Source organism: Jaculus jaculus, chromosome 10, assembly GCF_020740685.1.
Source record: "Jaculus jaculus isolate mJacJac1 chromosome 10, mJacJac1.mat.Y.cur, whole genome shotgun sequence".
Taxonomy (NCBI): Eukaryota; Metazoa; Chordata; class Mammalia; order Rodentia; family Dipodidae; genus Jaculus; species Jaculus jaculus.
In genome coordinates, this window is record NC_059111.1 from 23687936 (window position 1) to 23701152 (window position 13217).

At 42.0% G+C, this 13217-nt stretch overlaps 1 protein-coding gene across 4 annotated transcripts in view; it reads left to right on the plus strand.

Annotated features, from left to right (window-relative positions):
• Positions 1–13217, plus strand: part of Peak1 (pseudopodium enriched atypical kinase 1) — a 286254-nt gene that overhangs the window by 263513 nt on the left and 9524 nt on the right. The gene's annotated exons all lie outside the window — the stretch shown is intronic.

A 13217-nucleotide genomic window follows, 5' to 3' on the forward strand; every position in this document is an offset into this window, starting at 1 on the left:
CATTTCCAGAAGTGCCTAATTGATTATACAACCTTAGAGGAATAAACTACAGTAACTCTGAGGGACCTCCTTTTGCCCATACAAAGCACTCTTTTAACTATTTGTTTTCCTGAAAAGTCCATTCCCATATTAATGGAATTTAGAGTAGGCTAATAGCTGTGAAGTTAGCTTGAAAGGCAGAGGATAGTACCTCCATATTCACTGCAGTGAGAAATTATTGAAATCTTTACTTTGCACGTCATTTTTCTCAGGCTGCCAAAACAAAGTGCCATAGGATGAATAGCTTAATCAAGCATGTGTGCATGCGCACACGTGTGTGTGTGTGTGTGTGTGTGTGTGTGTGTTTTGCTGCACTCAAATGCAAGGCTTTGTAAATGCTAGGCAGGCACTTTACCACTGAGCTACATCCCTAGCCCAACAATAGAAATTCACTTTCTCATGTTTCTAGAGATTGAAAAGTCCAAGGTTGGAGTTCTGACTTACTTGGTTTCTGGTAAGGGCTCTTCCTGGCTTGTAGACAGCCACTTTCTCTTTCCCATAAGAGTGAGAATCACCAAGAGAGAACAAACTGCTCTGGCATCTCTCTCTTTGGAAGGTCCTGTTGTATCCAGACCCCAAACTTAGCCCTTCAACATACTAATTGGAGGGGACAAATTTAGTCTATAGCATACCATCCTCCCCTGTTCCCAAATTCATGTCTTTGTCACCTGTAAAATTCATCCCCACAGCCGTATAAGTCTTATTCCAGAAAACACTAACACCCAAAACCAAAGTCTCCTCTAAGTATCTAAAACCAGATGTGGATGAGACTCAATATGACTCGTCCTAAAGTATCATTCCTCTCTAGCTGCAAGCCTGGTAAAGCCAGCAACTTATTTGCTTCCAAAGTACAACTGTTGAAACAGATAGAACACATATTTCCATGCCAAAAACAAGAACTCAGAAGGAAGAAGGGAAGAACAGATGAGTTCTAAAAGGTCCAAAATTTAGCAATTCAAATTCTATTAACTCTTAAGAAAAAATAAAACTCTTAGGTTTGGTATTTTGTCCTTCAAATCCACTGGGGTAGCAGCCATCAATCCTATGGCTCCACACGGGGGCTGCCCCCACTCTGAGCACTGTTCACAGCCCTCCCAGTCTAGAGAAGCAGTACCTGGGAGGGAACACGATACTCTCTGGGCCAGCCCTAACCTCTGTCTCTCATCTGCAGGGACATTCTTCCCTCTCCTTGAAGAATACTGCATTGCATACTCACAGCCAGAGAGCATTGTGGTCCAGTCCTGTAGAATTCAAGATATCTGGTAGCTTTTTTAGTCTAACCCATTTTCTCTGTCCCTGTGGGCAGAAACCCTCTCCAAACTGGCACTGTCTGCTGGTATACTCCCATCCCTGTTCCTTCCTTTTTCTATGATGGTTAATGAAGACTGTGAGCTGTGCCTATGAGCTCTTTGTTAAATGATGGTTCTGCCCTCACTTCATTTAAAGAGCAAACTTTCAAGCCTGTAATCCTAGCACTTGGAGGCAGAAGCAGAAGGATCAGCAGCTAAGCCATCCTCAGCCTCATAGTGAGTTCAAGGACATCCTGAGCTGGTCAAAAAGAAAAGGAAGGGAGGCAGGGGGAAGAGAAAGAAAAAAAAAAGCTTACATATCTTTTGCAATGTGAAGAAACTAAATTTTCCGCATCTTCAATGTTTGGTTCGTTTCTGCTAGACACTTCCTTTTTTATTTCATCTTTCTCCTTTCCCATTTTCCTATAACCAGGAGAGACCAAGATGCTCCTTCAGTGCCCGGTTTGTTAATTCCAGCTAAACATCCAACTTGGTCTTTTGCTAGCTCTTGAATCAGATTCTTTGCCTTTTTGCTTCAAGTCTCCTTTCTTCGAGTTTCCAATAATGAGCTCCCCATTTCTATCAGGGATGTCACCATCATCTCCCTTGACATCCATATTTACAGCAACTGTCCATGGTTAGTTATCAAAGTGGTCTTTCCTGCAGCAAATGTCTCAAGATTCCTCCGGCAACTCCCCAGTTCTAAGGCTGCTTCTACAACTAGTTTTTGCGCAGACACCCCACTTCTCAGCCTCACAGTCACAGTTTTCTTAGGCTGCCAGTAGAGCTATCAAAGACTTGCTAGCCTAGCCGAAATTTATTTCCTCACAATTCTGGAGTCTGGGAAGGCTAAGGTTAAGGTTATGGCTAATTTTGGTTTCTGGTGAAGGTTCTCTTACAGACTTACAGGTAGCCATCCTTTCACTACCTCTTGACATCACAGTGAAAGCAGGTGAGCTCTCTAGTGTCTCTTCTTTCAAGAGCACTGGTATTCTTATACAAGGGTCCCATTCATGGCTTCATTTATCCTTAGTTACTGTCTCCAGGGACAGTCATACTGGAGATTAGGATGTCAGCATGGGAATGGGGAGGGGAGACCGTTTGCCCCATAGCCTGTTTCGTATTGGCTTTTATTATAAAATAAGTGGTTGTAACTCAGGACTTTTTCTGGATTTCAGGGTCTTCCTATCTCATACTTATTCTAATTTTTACCATTTATACTGATCTTAAACTAAAAGGCATTATAATAAAAAAAAATGGCAAGCTATGGAGTCATCTAGATCCAAGTTTTGAAATCTGTTCTATTCTTCAATATGTCATGGAACTTTCCTTGATTTTTAGATCAGCAGGAGGTATGCCTGCCATACCTATCTCATAAGACTGCTTTAATGATGTTTATGTAGTAAAACTGCATTTATAAACTATAAAATACAATGAAATAATGTATTGTCATTAACAGCAATGGGAAATTACTGCTCCTCATTTTATAGATCACTTGATATTATTCTTTAAAATTAGGCATAGCCTGAGCATATTTAGATAGGTTCTTCATTTAAATATCCCCTTTCTCATTACTTCAAAGATGTAAGCATCCTTTTTTTTCTTTAAGATTATGAGCAAAGGCTACCAAATATAGCAGCCTCCAAGAATTTCAGTGCTGCCCAAAATTGGAAACAAATTAAGCTCCTGATAATAAGGAAATGATTTAATAAATTTGTGGCACATCAGCCCAATGGAATGTTTGTAGCCATTAAAAGTGGTAATTACGAAAACTATATAAAATGAAAAACATTTGTTATAAAATGTCATAGAATACCAAATAATATAATCATACCTTTTTTGAAAATGACCTGTAAAGTGGCACAACTTTCTAAAATAACACCACCAACAGAGACCAAGTGTTGGAGCACATATGGGTGACATTTTACATTTCAAACCATAATGTTCTGCCCCCATTCCCTCATAGCCTTATGGCCATCCCATAATACAAAATGTATTCCGTTCCACTTCAAAAGTACCCATGTTCTTCCAGTTCCTACACTATTCACAGTCCAAAGTCTCTTCAGAAAATACAGGCAGTTTCTTTACTGTGAGACCATGTAAAATCAAATAAGTCACGTTGGCACAGAGTAAACATTCCTATTGTAAAAGGGAGGGATGAGAATATAGCAAGGAAAGACTGAACTAAACCAAGACCAAAGTCCAGCAAGGTAAACATCAAATGTTAGAGCTTCATGCCTAGTATCCAGTGCTCATGGTGACTTTCTCTGGGCTCCTTCAGGCTTCGTTCCCTCACTACTCCAGCCCCGCGCTTGAGCAGTCTCCATTCAGTGCCTGTAGCTTTCCTTGGCAGATGCTCCATGTTCCTGGCATATAAATATCTTGGATTTCTACTGCTTTACACAGCGGCCAATCCTCTCACAAGTTGCCTAGCCTCAGTTACTCTGGAACCTTGGTGCAAATCTCCTGGAGCCCATAACTCTTTGCCTTTTGCATGTCTCCAAAGCCATTGCCACATGATGCTGGTGCCAAATTCTAGTCACTTATGAGTACCTGTGTGGGAAAACACTTCTCTGTGTCTCTGCTGAGTGGATGCTCAGTCAGTGTGTAGATATTTTCTTTTCAAACCCAAGTTTTCTCCAGGGGGCTTACATTGGTATACACTGGAGCTTCTGATGGGTAGGCTCTTTGCCCTCAAGGCACCTTTCCTCTTGTGTCAGTACAAAGTAGCAGGTTTCTCTTTGTGCTCATCTCTTTAACAACCAGAGCTGCTTTATCCACCCCTGCCTTTTCTGCCCATCTACAATTTTAACCAGTTCCATGCTCCTTTCCTGCATGTTTTTCACTTCTGTTCCACTCTCTACTTCCTGTCACTGGATGCTATGCTGTCTTGAAATTTCCTCTGCCAAACAAATTAGTCCTATTCCTTTTGAATTCAGCCTCATTCAAAATTTGAGGACACAAACAGAATAGAGCCAGATGCTTTGCAAAAAATGTAACAAGGGGCTAGAGAGATGGCTTAGTGGTTAAGCTCATGCCTGTGAAGCCTAAGGACCACAGTTCGAGGCTCAATTCCCCAGGACCCATGTAAGCCAGATGCACAAGGGGGCGCACACGATTGGAGTTTGTTTGCAGTGGCTAGAGGCTCTGGAGTGCCCATTCTCTCTCTCTCTCTCTCTCTCTCTGCCTCTTTCTCTCTCTGTCTGTCGCTCTCAAATAAATAAATACATTTAAAAAAAAATGTAACAAGAATGGCCACTAGTCCAATACCCAGTTGAGTTCTTACTCCCCTCTGAAACCTTATTAGACTGGCCCTGATTGTCCACACTTCTCTTGGCCTTCTGGTCTTCCAGTTCCCCCACTATTCCATAGACTAGTCTCCCTAGACTAGCCCATTTAGCTGTGCTTATAGAATTCCAAGTAGTACTTCCAGCCTGCAGCTCCAAACTCTTCTACATTCCTCTTGAAAACCTGTTCAAAAGGTCTGTAAACTACATGGTCAGGTCTCTCACAGCAAGTACCCTATTTCTCAGTTCCAATTTGCTATATTGGTTACTTTTTTCATCGTTGTAACCAAATGCCTAACAAGAAGACAGTGAAGGAAGGATTTGTTTTAGCTCATAGTTTGAAGGTACAGCCATTATGACAAGGAAGATGAAGCGCTAGGTAGGAGTAGCCTGTAGACCTAGTAGCAGGAATTTGAGGCTGTTTGCTCACAACTCAGTAGACTAGCATGGAGAGAGACAGAGGCAGAAGCTGGAAGCAGAGCTAGGCTATAACTCTTAATACATGCCCCAGTAGTCTACTTCCTTCGTAGAAGGAAGTCCCATCCACTAAAGATCCCACAACTTCTCAAAACTTCTCAAAATAGTGCCACCAGCTTAGAACCAAGTGTTCAAACACTTGAACCCTTGGGGACATTGCACATTCAAACAATAAAAAGCCATTGCTAAAAAAAAAAAAAAAAAAAAAATCATAGGAAGTCTGAGCATGGGCACATGCCTTTATCTCTAGCACTTGGGAGGCTGAGGCAAAAAGAGCTTGGGTTGGAAGTCAGCCTGCGGTACACATAGCGAGACATTGTCTCAGAAAACTTGAATATGTACATAGTAATATGTATAGATAGCCTCATTTGACATAAAAGTGAAGCATTCAGTCAGTGATACTTAGTCCTCCATTCGCTTCTCAAGCACCTAGAAAGAACCTAGCTCTGTGATTGTGTTAGCTCCTGCCTATGTACTCATAAGATATCAAGTGGCTTTTTCTATCATTTTATTGTCATGCTAAGTTGTACAAGGAGGTAGTATAGTGCTTCCATTATATAAGACCAGAATGTATTACCCACTACTTTTGACCACCACTGCAAAGATTGTGGTTTATTAATCCTTATTGCTTAGTGTCTCTTACAATATTGTGGGCATTCAGTAAAATAATATATAAGGGCTGGGGAGATGGCTTAGTGTGTAAGCATGAAGACCTGAGATTAAACCTTAGCATCCACATTCAAAAAAAAAAAAAAATGTCAGACATGGCCACACATGCCTGTAACCCCTGTGTTGAGGGACACAGAGATAGGAGGTTATTGGAGATCACTGGTCATCCAGCCTAACCATAAAATGGTGAGCCCCAGGTTCAGAAAGTTCCAAAGACAGATGTATCCATTAAGCCATAAGTCTCCTCATGAGCTCCAGGTTCAGTGAGAGACTGTTGCAGGGAAATAAGACAGAAGAGAACACACAACATCCTCCATGTATGCACACAGACACCATAGGCTACATACATACAAAATAAACATATGTACATATAGTAATACATACGAATAAGATGAAGGCCTTGCCCTCAGAGACCTTTTTATTCCAGAAGGGAAGACAAAAAAAATAGCTGTTAAATAAGAGAGTATACTGAAGGTTCAGAATGGTACATAGAGATGTAGAGATAAATAAAGATTACGAATAAAAGGAATCATCTGTCTGGAGGCCATAAGAAAGGCACTGGCCTTTAATCCCAGCACTCGAGTGGCAGAAGTAGGAGGATCACCATGAGTTCGAGGCCACCTTGAGACTACATAGTGAATTCCATGTCAGCATGGGCTAGAATGAGACCCTACCTCAAAAAATAATAATAATAAAATAAATAATATAATTGAATATAAAGTTAAGCATGAGCTGAACTTCTCTGCTATCTAAATAAAACCTGCACTGCTCTCTCTCTCTCCCTTTCAAAGAATCAGGTAGCCATTTACCAACACATACTAGTCAGTGTTAGAAGGGCCTCCACTCTTCTGCACATGAGGAAACTGAAGCCAAAGAGGTTAGTCAGTTCTGCAGAGACTCATGACAGACTTCCTGTGATTCCTAAGGAGAACCTTTCCTGTTAATTGCACTTGAGCTGGGAAGTTGGACCTGCTGTGTCTTGGTTCATTCCTTTTGCCAAGAAGAAGCAGGGTGGACACTTGATAAGAGTATGGCTTGGTCTCAGGAGAGCTTCTCCTTTTTATACTTCTCTCATGAGATAATGTTTAACAAATGCTGCCACACAAGAATAACATCTATGATAAGTATGGGTAAAGTTATTTTGAATTAAATGCATAAAGTCTCACATAAACAAAAAGTATAACTTCCTAAGATTTGTCCCCATCAATTCCAAAGTTGGGATGGTAGGTATCTTCTCTTTTTAAAGTAGTCTAGATCTTTGTTCTCAAGGATAGCAGACACAAAGTCCAGTAGAATGTATAGTGTCCTTTTACAACAGTGGGACTGCTTACGTGCTTTCAGTTATACCAGAGTCTTGTACGGGCTTGTAATAAAGTTGAGGTAAACTGTGGAGACCAGTATCTTGTATTGCTTTATTTAAAAAAAATATTATTTATTTGAGAGCAACAGAGAGAAAGAGGCAGAGAGAGAGAGAGAATGGGTACAACTGGGGCCTCCAGCCACTGCAAACGAACTCCAGATGCATGTGCCCCCTTATGCATCTGGCTAACTTGGGTCCTGGGGAATCAAGCCTCGAACCGGGATACTTAGGCTTCACAGGCAAGCGCTTAACCGCTAAACCATCTCTCCAGCCCCTTGTATTGCATTTTTGACTCAACTCCTGACTTATCTCAAATGGATAGGTGCTGAGAGAGCAGGAAATTAAATGAAAAAGTATTAGGAATTTACAACTAGTTAGACTGTCTCCATAGATAATTAGTAGCTGAGTAGTAAGGGAAAATTTAGACAGGAAACCATTTCCACGTTCATAATTCAACACAAATACGTGTCCAACATTGAAGCTTTGCAGAAAGTGATTGATCAGCTGCCAGCTATACATATGCATAGCCATCCTAGGTTAGTGTCAACTTCATTTCATGGCTCAGCGCATGCAGAAGTTCCAGAGTCTCTTCTGGAAACTGGCTTCAAAGAAGAGAGTTGGGATGCTCATATAAACCTAGAATCAAAATGAGCTGCTTAATAGGAAAATAGGAGCCACAGCTTTAAGGAGGTGGGAGAACATATTGAGAATTACAAATTGAGGGTAAAATTAATTGAATTGCCAATCTAGGCCCTGAGCTGATTATTGAAGCACTCTGTGCCTCAGTTCCTCTAGTAAGAGCATCCTAAGGCATCATTGTTTTAGCCTAAATTGTTGGTTTAGGTATACAAGTGACTGTCTCCTGATCCACATACTGAATAAGTAAAAAGATTTGATGAGTAGAAGTTACCAAATGATAAAACCTTATGCAATTGCCTTCTCAAATATCTCTAGACTCCAAAACGGGTTTCTTGGGCACATGAACGTGATTGCAGCCCTTCAAGCTATGAAACACTAGCCTAGTGACAGGCCTCATAGCAGCTTGTTACAGAGTGGAGCGTGAGTACCTGGGTCCAGGTAGCATTTTGTAGATTAAAAGCTTATCTGTTTTGAATGTAGTGATAACAGTGTTGCCTGGGGGCAGAGGTCTTGCCTTTCTCTGTAGCTGCAAGCAAAGCAATATTCCTCAGCACATGGAGGAATTATTCCTGTTAGTCATTAGCCTTTTCACTAGAGTGGTGTACCAAACACTGAGTGCCAATTTAGAATTTGCACTTTTTCATTCTACACTCTTTCCCATTGGCAATTATGCTTTCGTACAGTGCAGCAAAATAGCACAGATGGCATACTGTGTGTGATCTTCAGTGTTTCCCATTTTTGTCCCTCTACAATTCATTCCCTACGATATCCATCTCACTTAAGGTTTACTGAGGCACTGTGAAGTGTGTGGTATAAGATGGAAATGAGGTTCCCTGCTGATAAAGTGGAAGTAGGCTGAAGGCACACTGGGCCCATAATGGAAAAATAAAAGCTAATGTCGACTATTTTTGAAGAGACCTGAATTTTGTAATTATTACTTTCTTTAGGGAAAAGGAGAGAAATGTAGTTTTGTGCAGTACAAAACCAGTGATCCCCCAGGGCAGACTAGACACAGCCCTCACTGATCTGATTTTACTCAGTTGTGTGGTCAGGTCACTCATGAGTGTTGATCATTCAGGTTTGCCCACCATTGCCTCCTCCCCATTATCTTGCCAGATTCCATCTGTTTCATAAAAGCTGGGCATACCCTCTAGCCTCTCTGAGTGAAGAAACCATATAGTCACACTGAATCTAACTGTGCCTCTTTTTGGTGCTTTGTATAGACATGTGGAGCATGTACTGTGTGCCTTGTTCTATGCTAGTCCCTAGGATACAAGGATCTGTTCTTCAAGTAGACCCCCTACACACAGAGAGAGAAGAGCTATTTGTTATAAGAGATGTATACCGGTAAAGATGTAACATAGAAGGGGGCTTGGAGGACTTGCTTTTTTTTTTTTTTTCCTTAACAGAAGTGATACCTGCCAATGGCTTTGAAAGGCAGATGAGGAGTGAAGATTGGGCCCCAAACAGGAGGTCTGGGCAGCATGAGGGGCTGGCTGTAGATAGTGCAATATGATAAGAGAAAATAGAAAAGTGGTAGGATATTAACTTGTAAAGAAAGGCAAGGCCAGGACTTTATCCTGAGAAGAAAATGAGAAGTTTCTAGGATGCTTAATTGGACAAGTAATAGCAGATTTTTAGGAGATAGCTATCTGAGGTTCTATGGAAGGTATATTTTTGAAAATTATTTTGTGTATGATATGTACGTGTGAGCACAGATGTGTTTTCATGTGTATATTTGTATGTGAGGTTAGAGGACAACCTCAGTTGTCTCCCTCAGATATACCATCAACCTCTTTTTGAGATGGGGTCTCATTAGCCTAGAGCTTTCTGATTCTCCTAGACTGGCTAGCCACAAAGCCCAGGAATGTCTCTTCCTCTCCAGCCCTGGGAGTTCAGTCACACACCACCACACCTAACATCGTATGTGGGTACTGGGGACCGAGCACAGATCCTCATACTTGAGAGGCAGGTGTTTTACCAACTGAGCTATTTCCCCAGTCCTGGGAATATACATAAGGAAACCTACAGGAGAGACAAGGAGATGCATTGGAAAACTTGTGTGGTGGTCCAGGGAAGTGATGATGATAACAATAGAGATGGGGAAAAAAGATCATTGCAAAGCTATTTAGGAACAAGATCAGTAGGTGTTAGTTAGTACATCAGATGGACGTAGGGAGTAGAGGTGAAGTCCAGAGTGAAGCTGACGTTGGACGATAGACCACCACACCGGACAGTGAAGCCATTCACCAGGACAGAGAGGGGAGAGCAGGGGGGTTGGTGGGAAGAAGAGTTCACTTTGGCCAGGTGTGGTGGCGTACGCCTTTAATCCCAGCACTCGGGAGGCAGAAGTAGGAGGATCGCCATTAGTTTGAGGCCACCCTGAGACTACATAGTGAATACCAGGTTAGCCTGGGCTAGAGTGAGACCCTACCTCAAAGGAAAAAAAAAAAAAAAAGTTCACTTTGGGTTGTATATGTTGAATTTCAGGAGTCTGTGGGATAAGACACAGAAAGAATCAATAGACCATTGAATGAAGAGTAGGACTCGCGGAGATGATGTGGGTACAAATGCAGGTGTGAGATCAACAGCATGTGCTAGGTGCTTACTGGTGAAAGTGTTTCTTACAAACACCAGCATCTCAAGGAACCACTGGGAAGAAGCGTCAAGACAGAATGAGGAGTAACACTCTGTTCAACAGGGTATTCACGCCACCCAGTCTTGCCAAATAGCCACTCTTTCCCACCATGTCTCTCTGCTTTGTGTCCTTAAAGTGAACATCTGCTATTGAAAGGGCAGTAAGATGTAGGTCCCTGTGCAGGTCCCAGGCATGGAGGCATTAAAGAAAGGGTCAGAAGTAATAGATGGGCATGCTGACCTTCCCTTCCCAACTGCTTATAATGTGGCTTTGCAGCCACAGCCTCATTCTCCCCGACCATGGTCTGCTTTATAAAAGTTAGCTGTCTAGCTTGAGATTCTTATTACAAATAGGAAGGCTTTGCCTCAAAGGTATGCAGAACAGTTGCCATGAACAACACAGAAAATGAGTCCCTTAACTGAACTGAATGTTTGGAATGAAACTTTTCAGGTTGTGCATGAGAAACCATTGTCCATCCCTATTTCCCTGTTAAGACTGGGCATGTAAGTGTTGTGTACCTTGACCTGGATCTAAGAAGGTCTCAGGAGAGGGTAATTTGGCCCTGATTCTGGGGTCTGTGCTTTGTTTTTCCATTTCCCAGCAGATAGCTTGTCAGTGGTTAAAGTGTCCCCACCCCAGTTTGGCAATCTTGTCCGATTGCTTCAGGATGCCGTGTCCGATACATGGGAAGCCCCGTGGAGACATTGTACTTGTTGGAATGCTCAGTTCATAAGAACCCATATGTCACCTTCCTACACTGTGCCCTTTACCAGCCAAAACAAGTACCCATTTTGCCCTCAGGCCCCCATTTTACAACAGTGTATTACTCATGTTGAGGGTCATGTACAAGCTGTCCATTTTGAGAGTGACTCAAGCCAAGATGGGCTTCTGCTCCCACTTGTGCTCTTCACTCGAAGTGCTCCGCTTACATGAATTCAGGATCTCCACCCTCAGAACTGAAAATTTGTCCAGAAAGAGGCCCCATGGTGTATTTTGCCAGATGACCCACCCTTCACAAGCTTGGTTGTGCTGCAGTGTGCAACTTAACGGTGCTGATTTTGGTATTACAGCGCCCCCTCGTGTCTCTGCAGCGCAGCCTCACGGTGTTCTGCTGAAAATGTAGACATTTAAAACAGAACATGAGCATTTTCTCATACATAGAACATATAAGAGGGGATTTTTCTCCCATTAGGAAAGAGAACTTTATATGAATATATGAGGCCATAGTAGCTCCAATGTACTTTTTTTTAATCTGGGATATTTTAGGAATTCTGTGGGACTCATTCTTCTCAGAAAGTAGAATCTTCCCAGAGATTGCTGTTCAGACCATCTACCATTTATAAGGAGAGTGAGAATTTTGTTCCAAAAAGATCGAAGGTTCCAGGAGTGGTGGTGCATGCCTTTCATCCCAACACTTGGGAGGTAGAGGTAGAAGGATCACCATGAGTTCAAAGCCAGCCTAGGACTACAGAATGAGATCCAGGTCAGCCAGGGCTAGAGTGAGGCCCTACCTTGAAAAAAAGAGTGAACTGAGATATTACTTTGATCCCATGTATGGAAAATAATGGGAAAAGGAAGAAAAAAACTGCCATTAAGAGTCCCATCCATTTGTTCTAGAAAGAATGGCTTGTTTTCTGAAATAACTTTTGGGCTAGAAATTTGTCATCTGAAGTCAGACCATTTTAAGGGTTTTTTAAACCTAAAATAGTCAAGTTATTAATATTTGAAAAATAGCTACTGTGTAGTGCACAGAATAATATAATACAGCTACCTAAATTAACATTGCAGGCTCCATAATAAAGATTTATGAGATACCTATCATGTGAAATCCTATTATGGAAATCTCCATAAGTCTGTGTTTGGGTTGCAACTGGCTTCCATGCTTATGAACCAATTAAAAGCCCAGTATTTCCCCCATTTTACACTCCAGTCTTCTCCGATTTTCATTTGCCCTTAAATTTGATTGACCCATTATTCTTCAGCCTGCCTATGAAAAATACAGAGATAAAGAAGTGCTGCCTCCTCAGGTTGGTTATCTGCACAGACCATCCAAAATGGGGGGCAATTTATCACTTCTTCCTGAATCACTCTGATGCTTTATCTCAAGTTGATCTGTGAAGCCCAACATAAATTCTGGTTGTAGTGATCATGTTCTTATCTACTCCCAAAGCTATGGGAGACCTTATGAAAATTGTATGTCTCCAGGTATATGGACAGCCAGATAAAATTAGAATACCACAATCAGAGTATCTTCTCTGCTTCTTTTACATTTTTACTTACTTATTTAAGAGACAGAGAAGAGTATGGGCACACCAGGGCCTCCTGCCACTGCAAGTGAACTCAAGATGCATGTGCCACTTTGTGCATCTGGCTTTACATGGGTACTGGGAAATGAACCCAGGTCTTTAGGCTTCACAAGCAAGCACTTTTAATTAACCACTGAGCAGTCTCTCCAGCCCTCTTCTTTATTTTTGATGTTAAACTACCCAGTGGTGAGTTCTCTCGCGTGTGGCTTGATTTGGCTAGGCTTAGGCGAGAACATAGTGCTGGTCTTCACATATTAGAGCTGACTCCAGCATGAAGGCTGTGGGGACTCACTCCTGTAGTTTAGCACTGAGAAGGCTGAGGCTCCAGGGTTGTGTGTGATGGTTGTGAATCTGAGACCAGCCCAGACCACAGAGTAAAGGCCTTACTTATCTCAAGAAACTGGAGGAACCAAAGAAAAAAAAAGACATAAAGCCTGGCTTGGTGGTACACACCTTTAATTCCAGTACTCAGGACGGCACCTGGGAGGTAAAGGTAGGGGGATCACTGTGAGT